The sequence below is a fragment of the Somniosus microcephalus genome, unplaced genomic scaffold (genome assembly GCF_052327205.1).
Source record: "Somniosus microcephalus isolate GS21.2 unplaced genomic scaffold, FLI_Smic_1.0 unresolved_chr1, whole genome shotgun sequence".
Classification (NCBI taxonomy): domain Eukaryota; kingdom Metazoa; phylum Chordata; class Chondrichthyes; order Squaliformes; family Somniosidae; genus Somniosus; species Somniosus microcephalus.
In genome coordinates, this window is record NW_028225179.1 from 58,887,407 (window position 1) to 58,903,714 (window position 16,308).

The 16,308-nt window shown below is 44.5% G+C and overlaps 1 non-coding gene across 1 annotated transcript; it reads left to right on the forward strand.

Moving 5' to 3' along the window:
• Window positions 1-8,591: 8,591 nt before the first annotated feature.
• On the forward strand, window positions 8,592-8,675 carry trnal-uaa (transfer RNA leucine (anticodon UAA)). Its single transcript has one exon. It is a non-coding gene; the product is annotated as a tRNA-Leu (tRNA).
• Window positions 8,676-16,308: the final 7,633 nt, after the last annotated feature.

Here is a 16,308-nt window from a genome sequence, read left to right on the forward strand (position 1 = left end):
TACAGTACGGCCCCGTTTTCTGATCGCTGTTTGCGGCCGCTGCGGAAGAGGCGGCTGCAACTAAATATGGGGGTCGGGCCGGTATCGGGGCAGAACCGGGGCACTGCGCACACCGATGACGTCATCGGTGCCGGCGCAGCGCTAACGGCTACCGCCGCAAACTCCTCTATTGGTGCAGAAGCCCTCTTTGGGCGGTAACTGGCTGCAAAGCTGTCGGCGCCTTACTGAATTTCTAGGCCGATGTTCATTAATCAAACGATGTGTCGATATCACCCGAGACAGTTAATAAAACACCATGGGGGCTTTGTTTGGAATAAAGAAACTCAAAAGTGCACCATGTCTGGAACAAGCTTGCACCAGAGACAAACTAAACCTCATTGTGTCGCACAGGGGTGCTATTGTGTCACTACGGCCGCAGCCTCTGTGAGTACAGAGCCCTCACCTGCCCTGTCACTCACTCCTCTTTCTGCTTTGAACTGACCCGGGTAACCAAGATAGATCATAAGATCCTGATACCGGTGACCAAGCATGATGTTACTAACATCACAGTACTCGGTGATATGCTCTCAGCCACTGACAAAATGTTGATTGGATTTGGAAACCCAATCACTTCCCAGACACTAAAACAAAAAGAGATTATAGAATGAATCGAAGATCAACAGCTGCTGACAGAGTGCAGGCGGTGCGAAGGAAATCACGGCGTGAGCCCATCAATAACAGCTCGATACACCCATTGGTAGGAATTAGTTCACAACTGTTAGTTATATTCCAGAGCCGTCTATTGGTCCTGGTCATCATCGTGTATGCAATGCTTAGACAAACCGTTACAAAATTGAACAGGAAAACAAGGATCCGGGTCAGCAGAGAGCTCTCCCAAGAATGCGGGGGAACTCATGAATAATTGTCAACAAATGAAATAAGACCAAAGGAACCGTTGGAGCCGTGTGGACATGTTCGGTGTGCTGACATCAATGTAACAGTGATCGACTGTAAACGCCAAGCAGATCAAGGGTAAAGACAGAAAGAAATTTAATTGACCCAGAGTGATTGCTTAAATTCCGCTTCTAAATGGGAGGAATGTTAGAATGATTTAAGATGACTTATGTTAGAATGCGTTAAGATGATTCACTGGTCCAACTATTCCAGCACCACTTCACGCAGCTTTGCCTTAATGGCCCAGTAATTCCGTTCCAAACGCATGAGTACGGTCGGGGTAATCAAGCGTCTGGCCGGAGGAAATGCCGGTTTTCAGCATGCACAGCGCATGCGGGGAAAACTGGCATTTCCTGTCCTCTGAACGAAGGGGTTCAGAGGCAGAACACGTGCGACTGCACAGGCAGCGCATGCGCAGTAAAATTTGCCGGTTTCATTCATGCTTTCAGTGAGGTTAAGTCCTCACAACTTACACATGAAAAAAGCATGAGTACAGTTGCTCCAGAGGCTGCGGAGGAAGATATATTTTATCGTGGAGCTTCTGAAAGGCAATATTTTTGTTTGGCAAAGGGAGAAAAGTTATTTTAAGAAATGCTGAGGTAAGTTTTAAAGTTTATTTTTGTTTTTTAAAACGGGTTTTCAGTACTGGAGGTAGAAGGAGCAATTGTGGCTATGTGAATTGAATTTGCTGTGTTTATTAAATGTGAAAATGACTCCAACATTTTTAAGAAAGAAACTTTTCATCAATAATATATTCTTTTAAGTAATAATGTATGTATGTCTGTATATATTCCTTTGCGTATATGTATTGCATATATATATTCCTTTACTTATGTGTATGAATGTATGTACTTAATTATGACTTTCAGAGAAAGTAAATTATTGGAAAATCATCTCGGGCTGTGAAATTGATCAGGCAGGTATGATGTATTACCAAGACGATAACGCATTTCTCCTGCCATAGGCCGGGGTGATTTTCTAGCCAGTCACTTCATTAAAATTACTTTAACAACTCTTTCCATTTCTTCCTTGCATGGACGTCTGTGTAAGGAGGAGGCCTGTGAGCGAGAAAAATGCCCGGGAACTGCTAGTAGCCAACACCTTCACGAGCGAGTGGCGCCTTGTACCTCCCCCTCCCTCCGCAAGGCAAAGAAAGGAGCAGACACGATTTAAAGTGAAGCAGTGAACTTTTATTGCATCATAAAACAGTTTTCAGGGTCAGTTTTGATGTAGATAGTTTATAACTTTAAAATGTTAACTAGCTATTTCCTGCTTTTCAAACATTTGTAAACATGAATAGTTCAGAAAAAATGTGTTAACAGTTTAAAGTGACTTTTTCTGTTTTCTTAGTGCAATAAAGACATTCATGGTGGAAACTAGCTATGTTCTAATTTTCAAAAAGTTGTTGTAAAAATACTTTGGCTCCAATAAAAGTTGCTAATTTTTTTCAAACTGACTACAGGCTGCACTGTTTAAAGGAAAAGGTTACATATCCTTTCAGTCACAAATCAACATTTCAATGAAAAATGCAAACACAACATTTTACATGTCAATAAAATGAAAAATTTAACAATTGCACAATTTGCCCCCTCGCATCTGCGACTGAGGGTCCAAGGAGGTGCATTGTGCAAGAGGTCATCGTCGTACATGTCCTCGCACTGTTCCCTTTCGGGAACTGTATGAAGTGGTGGAAGAATTTCTGGCCATGTTAATTCTCCTTCCGTGACCATAACCATCTTCATACCAGCCATTAGGATGGTTAGTCCTATGGTGCGAGGTTTTTACGGGCTCCCACAACCCATACAAGGGGGGTGGGGCACCCACACACACGGACGCAAGTATCCTGCTGGATGTCCACCCAGAATTTATAGTCAGAGCTCCGACTCCACTTGCTGGCACTTTCTGGAGCAGGGTTCTAAACCCTACTCCTTCTGGCCCAGCGGTGGGGATGCTTACCGCTACGCAAAAGGCCCACTCTGCGCAAAAGGTGACACCCATATATTTCCTGCGCCTTTTCTCTCCCCGTGACTGGAGCCCTATGCTGCCAATTGAAAGACCAAGCTATCATCTGTCCTTTTTGCGGTGCCTTGGACTTCTAATTACCAATGATGAGCAGGCGCTGCACCTCCACCTCGTTGAGGAGATTGCTGAGGACATTGTTAGTTCAATTGTGAGTTCTTTTAATGCCGTGAATTGTGCTAATTCCAGCCATTTCACATTGCTAATCGGAGTGGGCCTTTGGCGTAGCGGTAGCAATCCCGCCTGGTGAGCCAGAAAGCATAGGGTTTGCGAACCCCGTTCCAGACAGTCCTGGTAAGTGGAGTCGGAGCTCTGGCTCTAAATTCTCGGTTGACATGCAGTGGGATATCTGTGTCCGTGTCCGTGGGTGTGGGTGTGGGTGCCCCCAACTCCCCAGTATAGGTTGTGGGAGCCCGTAAAACCCTCCTGCCATAGGACTAACCACCCTAATGGCTGGTACAAAGATGGTCATTGAAGGAGCGTTAATCACAGCCAGAAATCCTTCCACCACTTCATACAGTTCCCCAAAGGGAACAGTGTGAAGACATGTATGACGACGTTGCTAATTAAATAAATGGAATAAAAAAAAGCTTTGAGGGTCTTTAAATTGCTTTAATTCTGTTTAAAACGACTTCAGATTCTTCAAAATAATGTAAAAGTTACCAAAAGCTTCATAAAAATACCAAAAACCTATTTAAAATGCTGCTCTGCATGTAAAAATGCTTTGCAGCTTGTGAGAAATATTGGGGGCTGTCCTATTAAAATGTGACCTCAAGGGGCGTATCTCACTTGCACTGCGCGCTCCAGGCTTCGCACTGGCTACACTCCTGGGCGGCGTGACGTGAGACGCTGCCCGGGAGTCATCATTTTGAAACAGGAATTCCAGGCGTCCCTGAAGCTCAACGGCCGGTGCGTTGGGTAAGTGCACATCGGGGGCTTGCATGCGCGGCAAGCCCCCAATCCTAATTTCTGCCCCATTATCTCAACATGGAAGAACGAAGCAGATTCAATAGTAACTTTCTAACGTGAATTGGAAAATACTTGATGGGAAAAAATGGCAGGGCTATGTGGAAGTGCAGGGCTATGGGTCTAATTGGATAGACTGATCACAAAGCTGGCACAGACATGATGGGCCGAATAGCATCCTTCAGCTCTGTGTCACTCTACGATGCTCAATCCTCTGCCTCGATGTGGTTTATTTAGTCCTGTGAGAAACAAATATTAATGTTCTGGAGCAGGTGACTTCAGATAAAAACACTTAGCACAGGATTGGGAAAATCAACAGACTGAGGAGCTGATCTTCAAAGTCATGGGTAAGCGGACCTGCTGAATTATTACCAACTGGAATCATGATGGGATGCTCGGAGTAACAGGAGGTCAACAAGTCACTTTTATGAAGACACAGACAAGCGTTGAACGCGCACTTTTCGCTTCACAGAACTGACACATTACTGGTTGATAACCCAGCCTCCCATCCACTGCACTGATGGTAATTTTTTCTGAAGCAAAATACGGTGGATGCTGTAAATCTGAAATAGAAACCAAAATTACTGGACAAACTCAGCAGATCAGGCAGCATTAGTGGAGAGAGCAACTGCATTAACGTTTCAGGTCGATAAAAATTCATCAGAACTGGAAAATGTCATAAATGTATGCAGGGAAAGGGGTCGGGTAGGAAAGAACAAAATGGAAGGCCTGTGACAGGGTGGAAGGCATGTGTGATTACATGACAAAAGGGAAAGGGGATGGGAATGAGCCGCGTAAAGAAAAACATGCACCGAGAGGAAGTGTAAAAGGGAACAGCAGAATAATTACCAACAGCAACTGTCCGAAAAAATGGGAGATGTGTTTAGAATCTGAAATTACTGAACTCTCTGTTCAGTCTCGAAGGCTGTAAAGTGCCTATTCGAAAGATGAGGTGCTGTTCCTCGAGCTTCCATTGAGCTTCATTAGAACAGGGTCGGAGGCTGAGTACAGAGAGGTCAGAGTGAGAGTGGGGCGGAGAAATAAAATGAGAGGCGAATGGATGCTCAGGGTCACGCTTGCGGACAGAATTGAGGTGTTCCGCAAAGCATTCACCCAATCTCTGTGCGGTCTCCCCAATGTAGAGGAGTCCGTAACGAATATAGTTTAGTAAATTGCAAGAAGTACAAGAAAATCGTTGTTTCACCTGAAGGTGTGTTTGGGTCCCTGGACAGTGGGAAGGGAGGCGAGAAAAGGGCAGGTGTTGCATCTCATGCGCTTGCACAGGAAGGTGCCATGGGAAGGGGAAGGGGTGTGGGGTGCTGGATGAGTGGACCAGAGCGTCGCAGAGGGAGCTGTCTCTTCTGAATGCTGAAAGGGGAGGGGAGGGAAAGATGTGTTTGGTGGTGGGATCACGCTGGTGATGGAGGAAATGGCGGAGGATGATCCGTTGAATGTGGAGGCTGGTGGGGTGAAAGGTGAGGACAAGGGGAATCCTATCGTGCTTCTGGGAGGAAGAGGAATGGGTGAGAGCAGAAGTCCAGGAAATGGAACGGGCACAGTCGAGGGTCCTGTCCACCATGGTGGAGGGGATTCCTTGGTTGAGGGAAAAGTAAAACATATCGGAAGGCGGCATCATCAAAAGAGATATGATGGAGATGGATAAACTGAGAAAAAGAAATATAGTCCTTACAGGGATCAAGGTGGTAGGAAGTGTCGTCAAGTTAGCTATGGGAGCAGCTGGGCTTATTTGTTTGAAGTGAATGGATTCATAGAAACAGAGAAGATAGGAGCAGGAGAAAGCCATTCGGCCGCTCGAGCCTGCTCCGCCTTTCAATGCGATCATGGCTGATCATCCAAATTCAGTACCCTGTCCCTGCTTTCTCCCCATACCCCTTGATCCCTTTAGCCTTAAGAAATATACCCAACTCCTTCTTGAACATATTTAATGATTGGCCTCTACTGCCTTCAGTGGTACAGAATTACACAGGTTCACCACTCTCTGGGTGAAGAAATTCCTCCTCATTTCTGTCCTAAATGGCTTACTTCTTATCCTTAGACTGTGACCACTAGTTCTGGACTCCCCGACCATCGGGAACATCCTTCCTGCATCTAGTCTGTCCACTCCTGTCAGAATTTTATAAGGTTCAATGAGATCCCCTGTCCTTCGTCTAAACTGCAGCGAGTACAAGCCCAATCGACGCAATCTCTCCTCATACATCTTTCCTGCCATCCCAGTTAACAGCCTGGTGAATCTTCGCTGAACTCCTTCCATGGCAAGAACATCCTTCCTCAGATAAGGCGACCAAAACTGCACACAATACTCAAGATGTGGTCTCATCAAGGCCCTGTACAACTGGAGCAAATCATCCTTGTTCCTGTACTCAAACCCTCTCGCTACGAAGGCCAACATACCATTTGCCTTCTTAACTGCCTGCTGCACCTGCATGCTTACCTTCAGCGACTGCTGCACAAGGATACCCAGGTCTCGTTCCACTTCCCCTTCTCCCAATCTATTGCCATTCAGATAATAATCTGCCTTCCTGTTTTTGACACCAAAGTGGATAACCTCGCATTTATCCACGTTATATTGCATCTGCCATTCTTCTGCCCAATCACCCAACCTGTCCAAATCATCCTGGTGTTTCTCGGCATCCTCCTCACAGCACACACGCCCACCCAGCTTTGTGTCGTCTGCAAACTTGGAGATAAGACATCTAGTTCCCTTGTCTAGATCATTAAAATATATTGTGAATAGCTGGGGTCCAAGGACCGATCCCTCCGGTACCTCACTAGTCACTGCCTGCCATGCAGAAAAAGACCCGTTTATTCCAACTCTTTGCTTTCTGTCTGCCAACCAGTTCTCTATCCAAGTCAATACCTTGCCCCCAATCCCATGTGCCTTAACTTTACACGCTAATCTCTTATGCTGGACCTTATCGAAAGCCTTCTGAAAGTCCAAATACACCACATCCACTGTTTCTCCCTTATCTATTTTACCCGTTACATCCTCAAAAAATTCTGGTAGATTAGTCAAGCACGATTTACCTTTTGTAAATCAATGTTGACTTTGTCCGATGCTGTCACTGTTTTCCAAGTGCTAAGTCAAAGGAGAATTAGTTCAATGTATGTTCAGTACAAGTTCCATCAGGTGGAGGAGGGGACTAATGGATGGTGACTGTGTTGGCCTCCGTTCCAGGAAGAAACGGCGGGCATTCCTGCCGTCCTGATGGTGGATGGATGTGTAGAGGGATTGGACGCCCACAGTGAAAAGGAGACGGCGTGGACCTGGAAACTGGAAAGTAAATGTTGTTATTTTTTTCCACAGCAGCTTTCAAATCACTGGCATTATCAATGGATTGGTATTTTGATGTGAAAGGATTTTGTTGAATTGTGTACAACTGCGCGTCGCTGTTTAAATCACCAGGATGGTCGAGCGGTTGAGGGATTCGAGCATGCGTCAGTTCGCGTGGGTTCGAGAACTGCTGCTGGTGAATGTGATAATTCGGTCGAGAACTGTAACCATTGGAATGGAAGTTTTAACATTTATGTCTCACATTTCCAGGCAACGTTCCTACATTTACAGCAGTCGCTCTGCCGATTGACAGAAAATAGAAACAGGACTGGGTCATTTAACCCTTCGAGCCTGTTCCGCCATTCAGTGAGAGCATGTCTGACCTGGATCTTAACTTCATCCTCCTGCTTTGACTCCAAATCAATCCCTACCTTGTCTACCAAAAAACTATCGACCTGTGCTTTAAATTATTAATTAAATTGGCAAAAGAACCAGTGGTGAGATGATGAGATTGTTTTATTACTCAGAGGATGAGATTGTTTTATTACTCAGAGGGTAGTTATGATCTGGATTGCATTGTCTGAACTGTTGGTGGAAGCAGTTCCGATCGCTGATCCAATAGTCACTTTCAGAAGGGAATTGGATAAATACTTGAGGACGAACAATGTGCAGGGCTGTGGGGAAAGTGCGTCATTCTATGGTTCTATGATGCAATAATCCTCTACCTCAGTGAGCTTGTGTTTTCACCAGTAAACCTCAGGTCACGGCTCTAATTCCCATCCATGCCGGTAAGGACTTTCTCTCCTTAAATGTGATGTTTCTCTTTTTCTCGCTCTATGATTCGCTCTATTTCTCTCTGTTGCTGTATTTCTTTCCTTGTGTCAGTCTCTCTGTATGTCTCACTCAGTCTCAGTCACTTTCTTTAAGCTTTTCAAATTGGGTCTCTGTTTATCCGTCCAACTATTACTTTCTCTCCGTCACTCTCTCCATCGCCCCCCCCACATCATTTTACTCTGCACCTCATGAGTTAACCCTTTAAGCACTGGCTCAGTTTAGAGCTTGCTGATCCTGAGTGTGTGACGTGCATTTTAACATTCTTCCTTCAAACGAGTTCGGTGTTGACGGGAGGGTTGCATGTTCTGTGGGCTAAAAGCCGAGGGGTGTCTTGTCTAGTTACGAACGGTCAGTTCAATGTGTTATTTGCCCAGCTGCTGTGCTTTTGCAATGTAGCTTTTCACCGTCTGTAGTTTTAGAAAATAACTTTACCCTCTCACATTTTCAGATTATGTTGATGTGTAATTATGCTCTGCGCTGAAAACTAAATGTAGAGCCTGCAAGGAATTTATCGAATTTTTAAGCACTGCGCGGCAAAGCTGCTTTCACCAGGGTGGCCGAGTGGTTAAGGCGTTGGACTTAAGATTTAATGGACGCGTGTCCGCGTGGGTTCGAACCCCACTCCTCGGTAGATGTTCAGGCAACAGAGTTGAGAGTAAAACCTAAAGCTCTTTTTGGTATGAAAACGCTTATGACGTGTGCAAGGGATGGTGCCTATTTATAATTCACCCTTCAAGGCAGCGTTTCTTCATTTACAATTGGTGTTCTGAACATAGGAACAGGAGGAGACCATTCAGCCCCTTGAGACTGTTCGCCATTCACTGAATTCCTGTCTGAGCTGTGTCTTAACTCCATCCATCTGCTTTGGCACCACATAATTTTAACGCATGTCTAGCAAAGATGTACCCATCTCAGATTAACATTATTATTTGAGCTGGCATATACTGCTATTTTATGGGAGAGAGTTCCACACTGCCACTAACCTTCACGTGAAGAAATGCTTCCTAACTTCTGTCCCAAATGACCTGCCTCTGATTTTACGATTATGTCCCCTTGTCCTAGACTCTGCCACCAACAGTGATAAAAGGTTTCTCTCTATCTACCTTATCAATTCGTTCAAAATCTTAAAAACCTCAATCAAATCCGCACAACCTTCTATATTCCAGGAAGTACAAGCCCAGTTTATGTAATCTCTCCTCAGATTTTAACCATTGGAGCGCTGGTAACGTTCTGGTGAATGTGCACTGCACTTCCTCCAAGGTCAATCTATCCTTTTATCAGACGGTGCCCAGAACTGTACACAGAACTCCAGATGTGGTCTAACCAGATCTTTGTAAATCTGTAGAATAACTTCCTCTCCTTTATATTCCAGCCCCTCGTTATAAAGCCTAACATGCTGTGAGATTTCTTGATTATTTCTGTACCTTACTGCTACATTTTAGTGGTCTGTGTACATGGACTGAAATCACTTTGAACTCCACTGTTCCGAGCTGTGCACCATGTTATTAATACTCGTATCTACTTTGTTGGTCTAAAATGAATGATGACATACTTACCTGCGTTTAAATCCATCAACCACTGTTTCGCCCATTCGCTTAATCTATCAATATATCTTTGTAATTATATGCTGCTGTCTACATGACTTACCGTACCAGCAACCTTTGCATCATCGGCAAACTTGGATATATGGCTCTCTATTGTGTTTTTTAAGTCATTAATAATTGTAGAAGTGTTGTGGAGTATTTTAAACCAACACTCGACAATCAAGTGTCTTTATTACACTGTTGGGGAGTCAATCTGCTCTGTGTTAGCCAGACTTCTCCAAATTGGTACAGCAAACACTACATTTTTATACATTACAACACATATTTCCAGCTCATTCAAAATTCATTTCTACCACCTGATTGGTCCTTGGCCCGTATGCATCTTCACTGATAAGTTGCCTATGCTGCATTACATTAAAGTGCCGCCTTTATTATCTGAAATGTATATTTCCGTTATCCCCCAAGCTGTTGTTGCACCTATGACCTTTGTTTATGCCAGACGGGGTCTCATCAACATTGTACTTCTGACTCATTGTCCTCGTTTCCTGCCTCTCTTGGCCTCTTTACTTCCAACTCATTGTATTACTTTCCTGCCAGAACAGAACTTACATCCTCTAGGCATCTTATGGGTTCCACATCCGACTATTTGCAATTGTCTCTAAGTGACACAGTATGCAGTTCTAACACTACTGCTTAGGTTATCTCAACTGCCAGTTCAGCAATTTAGAAGAAGCTTACTACTGCAAAGACCTATTAGATTATTGTCTGTATTAAACCATTCAGTGAAACTGCCAGCGATGTCAGTTTAACTCATTCCCCACTGCAATCCACCCTTTTGGTACTTGGTCCTTGCCCAAGTTAAACCACATGTATAAGCATCACAGTGCCACCTGCCCCATGCGGTGATCAGGCGCTGGTTCGGAAGGCCCTGCATACCCATCATGTTTAGAGCAAACTTGTGTTTTCCAGCTCTTTCCAACTCACATAGCTCTTTGTTTGGTCCGTTTCTTTTTACAAGCAGGGCATGCTGCTACTCCCCACCCTATAAGCATGACTAACTGTACTATCACTAATATATGAAAAATGATGCAGATGCATGGGTGTATGTTGACATTCATCCCCCAATCCCACAGCTTGTCATACCACGGGACTTCCTGTAGCCCTACCTCTATGGCCCTTTCTAATTCCCCAAGATTCCTTTGCCACAATATGTATTGTTTCACCATCTTACTTAAATCTTCTTTTATTTCTTGCAGAACCTCTTGCAGGTGGGGTATTGGGGCCCCTACCGGATCTTCATAATTGACCAACTCGTCCTTTAGACTATCTGGCAGATTTAGTTTTATCTCCTCCCTTGAATGCACATACACCAATCTGTGTGTCCAATTGTCACATGGATCTTTGGTGTAAAGTAGAAGTTAGGCATTGTGATTGCACATACAAGGTTACTATATTGGTACTCAGTCTCTGTGGTGGCTATACAATACTCCCCTTCTCCTCTATATCCTGAGCAGGTGTGATTGTGATCAACATGTGATAATTCCAACACACACCCCTCTGTCTTATTATAGCCGCACTCATCATTCGGGCTTCTGCTACCGGATGTGGGCATATCGCAAGCGTGCCTTTCCCGTGGCATCCGTTTAGGGAGGCTCCTCTCATAGTACCATTCTTTCTGATGGCATAGGTATCAATTGGATAGTATTGAAGGCATATCTCTCCCCTCACTATGCCTATGTTTGTTACTTGGTACTGTGAGTATGGAGTCATGTCTAGTCCCACCACTGGTATCAGGAGTACCATGCCTATCATTGCTGTCACGTCTGCTTTACATTTTTGTATCACTGGCTTTACTCTGGGCATCCCTTTGAGGGTACAAGTACTCAGAGGGCCTTGATTCTGCCTCAGGCCATGGGCCTGTGTGTTGTTAATCCAGTCTGGTACCTCACCTCGCTGTATCTTTGCCAGATTGTGTTTCAAATGTCCGGTGATCCATTGGCCATAGGCATGACACAAGCCTCTCCCTACCCCGTCTTTGGCCTGTTCCTCATCTCTATGGTTTAGTTTGTTGATAATGCTAGCATGGCCCCCTATAACCTTGATTCCCTCTAGTAATTTCCTTATTGTATGTCCTCCCAACTCTGATCCTTGTCGAATCAAGCCAGTTTCCTTCCCTAAAATCTGTAGTTTTGCCCTTTGTAGTCGTTCCACACTACTTTGGACTCCTTTTCTATATAGGGCATTAATGAATGATGTCCCCGTGTTTATTCCCGTGAGTATATCGGTTTCTAAGTTCCTCCTAATCCTTTGGTGGAATGCAGCATGTCCCATAAAATTAGTAGTCCCTGTCGCATCAGCAGCTTGGTTAATTACATTCTTTATCATATATGCATACAATTCTCTAGTTTTAGTAAACCTTTCACAATGTCCTGGCCTTTGTAACATGGTTAAGTTCATTAGTACCGGTACAATTTTGTGTCTCACGTTATCATACAATTGTTCTCCCTCCTCAGTGAATATCATGAGTCCATTTTCAAGCCCAGGCTTCAATTTCGGCCCCCTCGTTCTTCAGGTATTGTTGTGATTGTGGGTGTTGTTGGTTTTATGGTTAATCCTTGTTGTGTGGTCCTTGTTGTTGTTGGTTGAGGTGTTGTAATGCCGTGTACAATAGTCCATCTTATAACATTTTCCGCGCAGCTCAGGACATAACCTCCTCCTACTTGACCCAACACCTGCCAGTGTCTATTACATCTTACCACAGTGTTGGCATTTGTCATTCTACAGGGTCTGCGTGGTTGTTGATCCAAGTTCACCCAGGTACCGTTATACCTGTAACATTCTTTCCCTTGTTTTTCACACTCGTAACTGTGTGATATGATGAAGCCTCCCATGAAGTCGCCATTATGGGATCTTAACTTGCAGTCCATTTCTTCCAGCCCATTATTTGGACTTATAAATTCTGTCATCGGGGTAGTTATGATAAACTATCTTACAGGATGCATTTTTTTCTGTAATTTAAATGGAGGACTGGTCGTCACCAGAGGTTAGCTCATCTCTGGTGTTTATTCCATTGTTTCTGTGAGATTCACGATCAGATGGGTTATTGTTGTACCGTTTTAGTTCCCCTCATATCCATACATGCGCACATATCGCTGGTCATGATAAACTCAAATGGTCCGGTCCATCTAGGTGAGAATCCCGATCTCTCTGGCAATATTTTAACACATGCCTGCTCGCCAACCTTGGGTAGGGGCTCCGAGGAACCCTGCCTTCTTGTATTTTTATCTCTAATGTCTTGTTGTTCTTTACCTTCTTCTTTGAGTTCTTTCAATTGATTATCCAATGTTTGTACGTATTTCCTAATTTTATCTTTTAATGGTCCTAGTCCCTCGCTACCAGATGCTACTCCTTCCGGCAGACACATTGCTCGTCCAGTCATGAGTTCATAGGGTGTCAGTCCGGTCATCCTGTTTGCGTTGGCTCTCAGCCTCATCAGGATACACGGAACGACATCCACCGACCCCTGTCCAGTTTCGGCTATGGCCTTGCTTAAGGCTGTTTTCAGGGTTCTGTTCATTCACTCTACCATGCCTGAGCTTTGCGGATGATAGGGGATATGCAACTTCTGTCTTACTCCCAGTAACTTACAAGCTTCTTTCATTACCTTTCCTTTAATGTGGGTACCTTGATCTGAATCTATTTGCAACGGGACCCCCCATCTCGGTATCAAGTTGTATGCAAATATTCGGGAGTATGGGCCATCTCTAAACAGGACTACAGACTAACTACAGTTAACCCTATCATGATACCCGGACCGGAGCACAAGGCGCATAGACATTACCCGATAAAACCAGCAGCCAAAGAGGCTGTATTCAGGACAGCAGCCGAGTTACTGAAACAGGGAATATTAAAAGGAACCACAGCAACCACAAACTCACCAATTTGGCCAGTAGGTAAACCACAGTCTGAGCACTACCATCTCTGGTAGGGAATGCTTCCACCCACCTTGTAAAATGGTCCAGGATCACTAAACAGTACTTCTTCCCTCTACTGTTAGTTAGGGGTCCAGTAAAGTCTACCTTTGGCTGCGTCTCTATTGCGTCTCCTCCTGCTCCTCTATTTCAGTCTCCTCTTGGATTCTTTTAATGTTCACTTCCTCTGCTGTTATTCTACCTGCTGCTATTGGTGTATGTATCTCTGTGTCCGCTGCTGCTCTTGCTGCCTGATCAGCTACCACATTTCCTTTTTGTTGCTCGCTCACTATCTTGTGGTGTGCCTTTATTTTAATCACTGCTACATCTTCTGCTCCTTTAACCGCTTCTACTAGGTCTCTCACTACTTCCTCATGCTGTCTTTGTCCTCCTCCAGAGTTTACATATCCTCTCCTATTCCACGCTATCATATAATCATGCACTATGCCAAACGCATATCTACTGTCTGTGTATATATTTACTTGTTTTCCTTTTGCCAATTTTAATGCTTCTGTGAGAGCCAGTGGTCAGCCTGGTTTTCCTACTGGCCAAATCGGTGAGTTTGTGGTTGCTGTGATTTCTTTTAACACTCCCTGTTTCAGTAACTCGGTTGCTGTCCTGAATACAGCCTCTTTGGTTGCTGGTTTTATCATGTAATTTCTATGCGCCTTGCGCTCTGGTACGGGTATCATGATAGGGTTAATTGTAGTTAGTCCGCAGTCCTGTTTGGAGATGGCCCATACTCCTTCTGCCACCTGGGATAGGACTCCACATATTCCATCTTGTTCCCAATCCCTTTAATATTACCGATCTATATCATATAACAGCCCATATTCCTGGCTTCAAATTTACCATCAATTACGCGCTTTCATAATACAGTCCTGTTTTGTACATCAATCACCAGGTCGAGTTCACTTCATATATCCACTCCTAAGATTGTTCCCTCTGGGTTATCACATACCCATAACTGGACCAGGAGAAAAATTCCTCCTAGTTCCAATAATTGTGTCTCGCTTTTGTAAGCGCGATTGCTCTTCCTGCCCACTCCTTGTATCATTATTGAGGTTTTTGTGCGCGTGAGGTCCAAATTGGTTATAGACACTGATGCCCCTGTGTCAACTAACATATCACATGGCTGGCCCCCTATCAGTGCTGTTAGATACAGACGGGGATCTGTGCCCCTACCGAGGGCCGACACTAACTAGCGGGATTGTGACAGGGTTTGGATTATATCGATCAGTTGATTCTTATTCATATTGGCCACGTCTGTTATCTTCTCGCTATGAGCTGCCTCTTGTTGTCTTGGGCCTTGGCCTTGCCTTTCCTCCTCCCTTGGACCAACCGTCTCACTGTTTGTGTCCAGGTATATTACAGTTTTTACATCTCCTTCTTGTGTTTTTCCTAGTTAATGTGCACTCATAACTCTTGTGCCCAAGCCAATTGCATTTAAAACAGACTTTCATCTCCTTTACTGCAGCTATCTTTTCCTCCAAGGCAGTCACCTTAACTTTCTGCTGGTTGTCTACCTCGGTCGCCCATCTGATCAATTCATCAAAGGTCTGCATGGTGACCAATCCAGTTTTTACTATGGCTTGATGGGCACCACTCAGCCATTCCATGTACATTTTTAAAAATGCCAAATTGTCTCGTTGCGGTGCTATTATACCTGAGTGGCTATAAAACTAGTCCACTTCCGTTCTCCATAGTCATAGGCGGACTCCCCTTTACCCTGACTAATTCCCATGACTAGTCCCCACTTTACTGGTGCTAATCCTAAGACTTGTGTAACGGCGGTCCTAAGTGCTGTATAATCCACATCTCGTTGCTGGTTTGTAGGGGCTACATCTTGACAACATGTCCTGTCCCTATATTATTGAGGTAATTGATCCCACATATCTTCGCTCATTTTCGCCTTCACTAGTCCATCAACATCCCTGTTGTGGAAGTTGTGACATATTCTCATTTCTCTTAGTTTCCGCCAGAATATGGCATTACTCTGTCGGGGCTTAAGTTCCGGCAGTAGTTGAAGCAACTTGAATTTATCACCTGGGGAGAAAGATACAAAACTGGTGTTTATCTGAATTGGTACTGCTGGGATGGCTACGGTGCCTGGGGGTGCCCCTACCAGTATAGGCACCGCCGTGGTGCCCGGAATAATTTACACCTTAATAGGTGCCGCTTTTACATCATCATATGTGGGCAGGATTTCTCCATCATTATAGTCGGGGTCATGTTCAGCCGCTTTTCGGCTTAGTGCATCCCAATCTCTCCTGTCCTTGTCTACTCCTTTCACCTCTGATGGCGCTACAGGAGCTGTTGCCATTCCTGGTACTTGGGTACAATTTTTGCACACGTTTTTGGTCCAAATTCGAGCACGTCTGCTGAACTCATAAAATGCATGAGCCACTAAAATGATGGTCTTTTTTTCCTTTAGTTTTGTTTCTTTAGCCCACCATTCTCTTTGTTTGCCTGGTGGGACATTCGGTTGCCAATCGTTATTAATCATTTTGTCTATTAATCTTTTATTTCTGTCCACTAAATAGCGTGTCAGAGGCCCCACCAGTCCCCTCTCGAGTTTTTTACTTCCCATGGTTAAGTGTTGTCAGCGGTACATCTCTTACTTTACTCTTGTAGAGTGAGATGGTACTTGCAACCGCAGTTGTCAGAGATACCTCCCTTACTTTACTCTCACAGAATGAGACAGTACTTACAACCGCAGTTGTCAGAGGTACCTACCTTAATTCCTCTC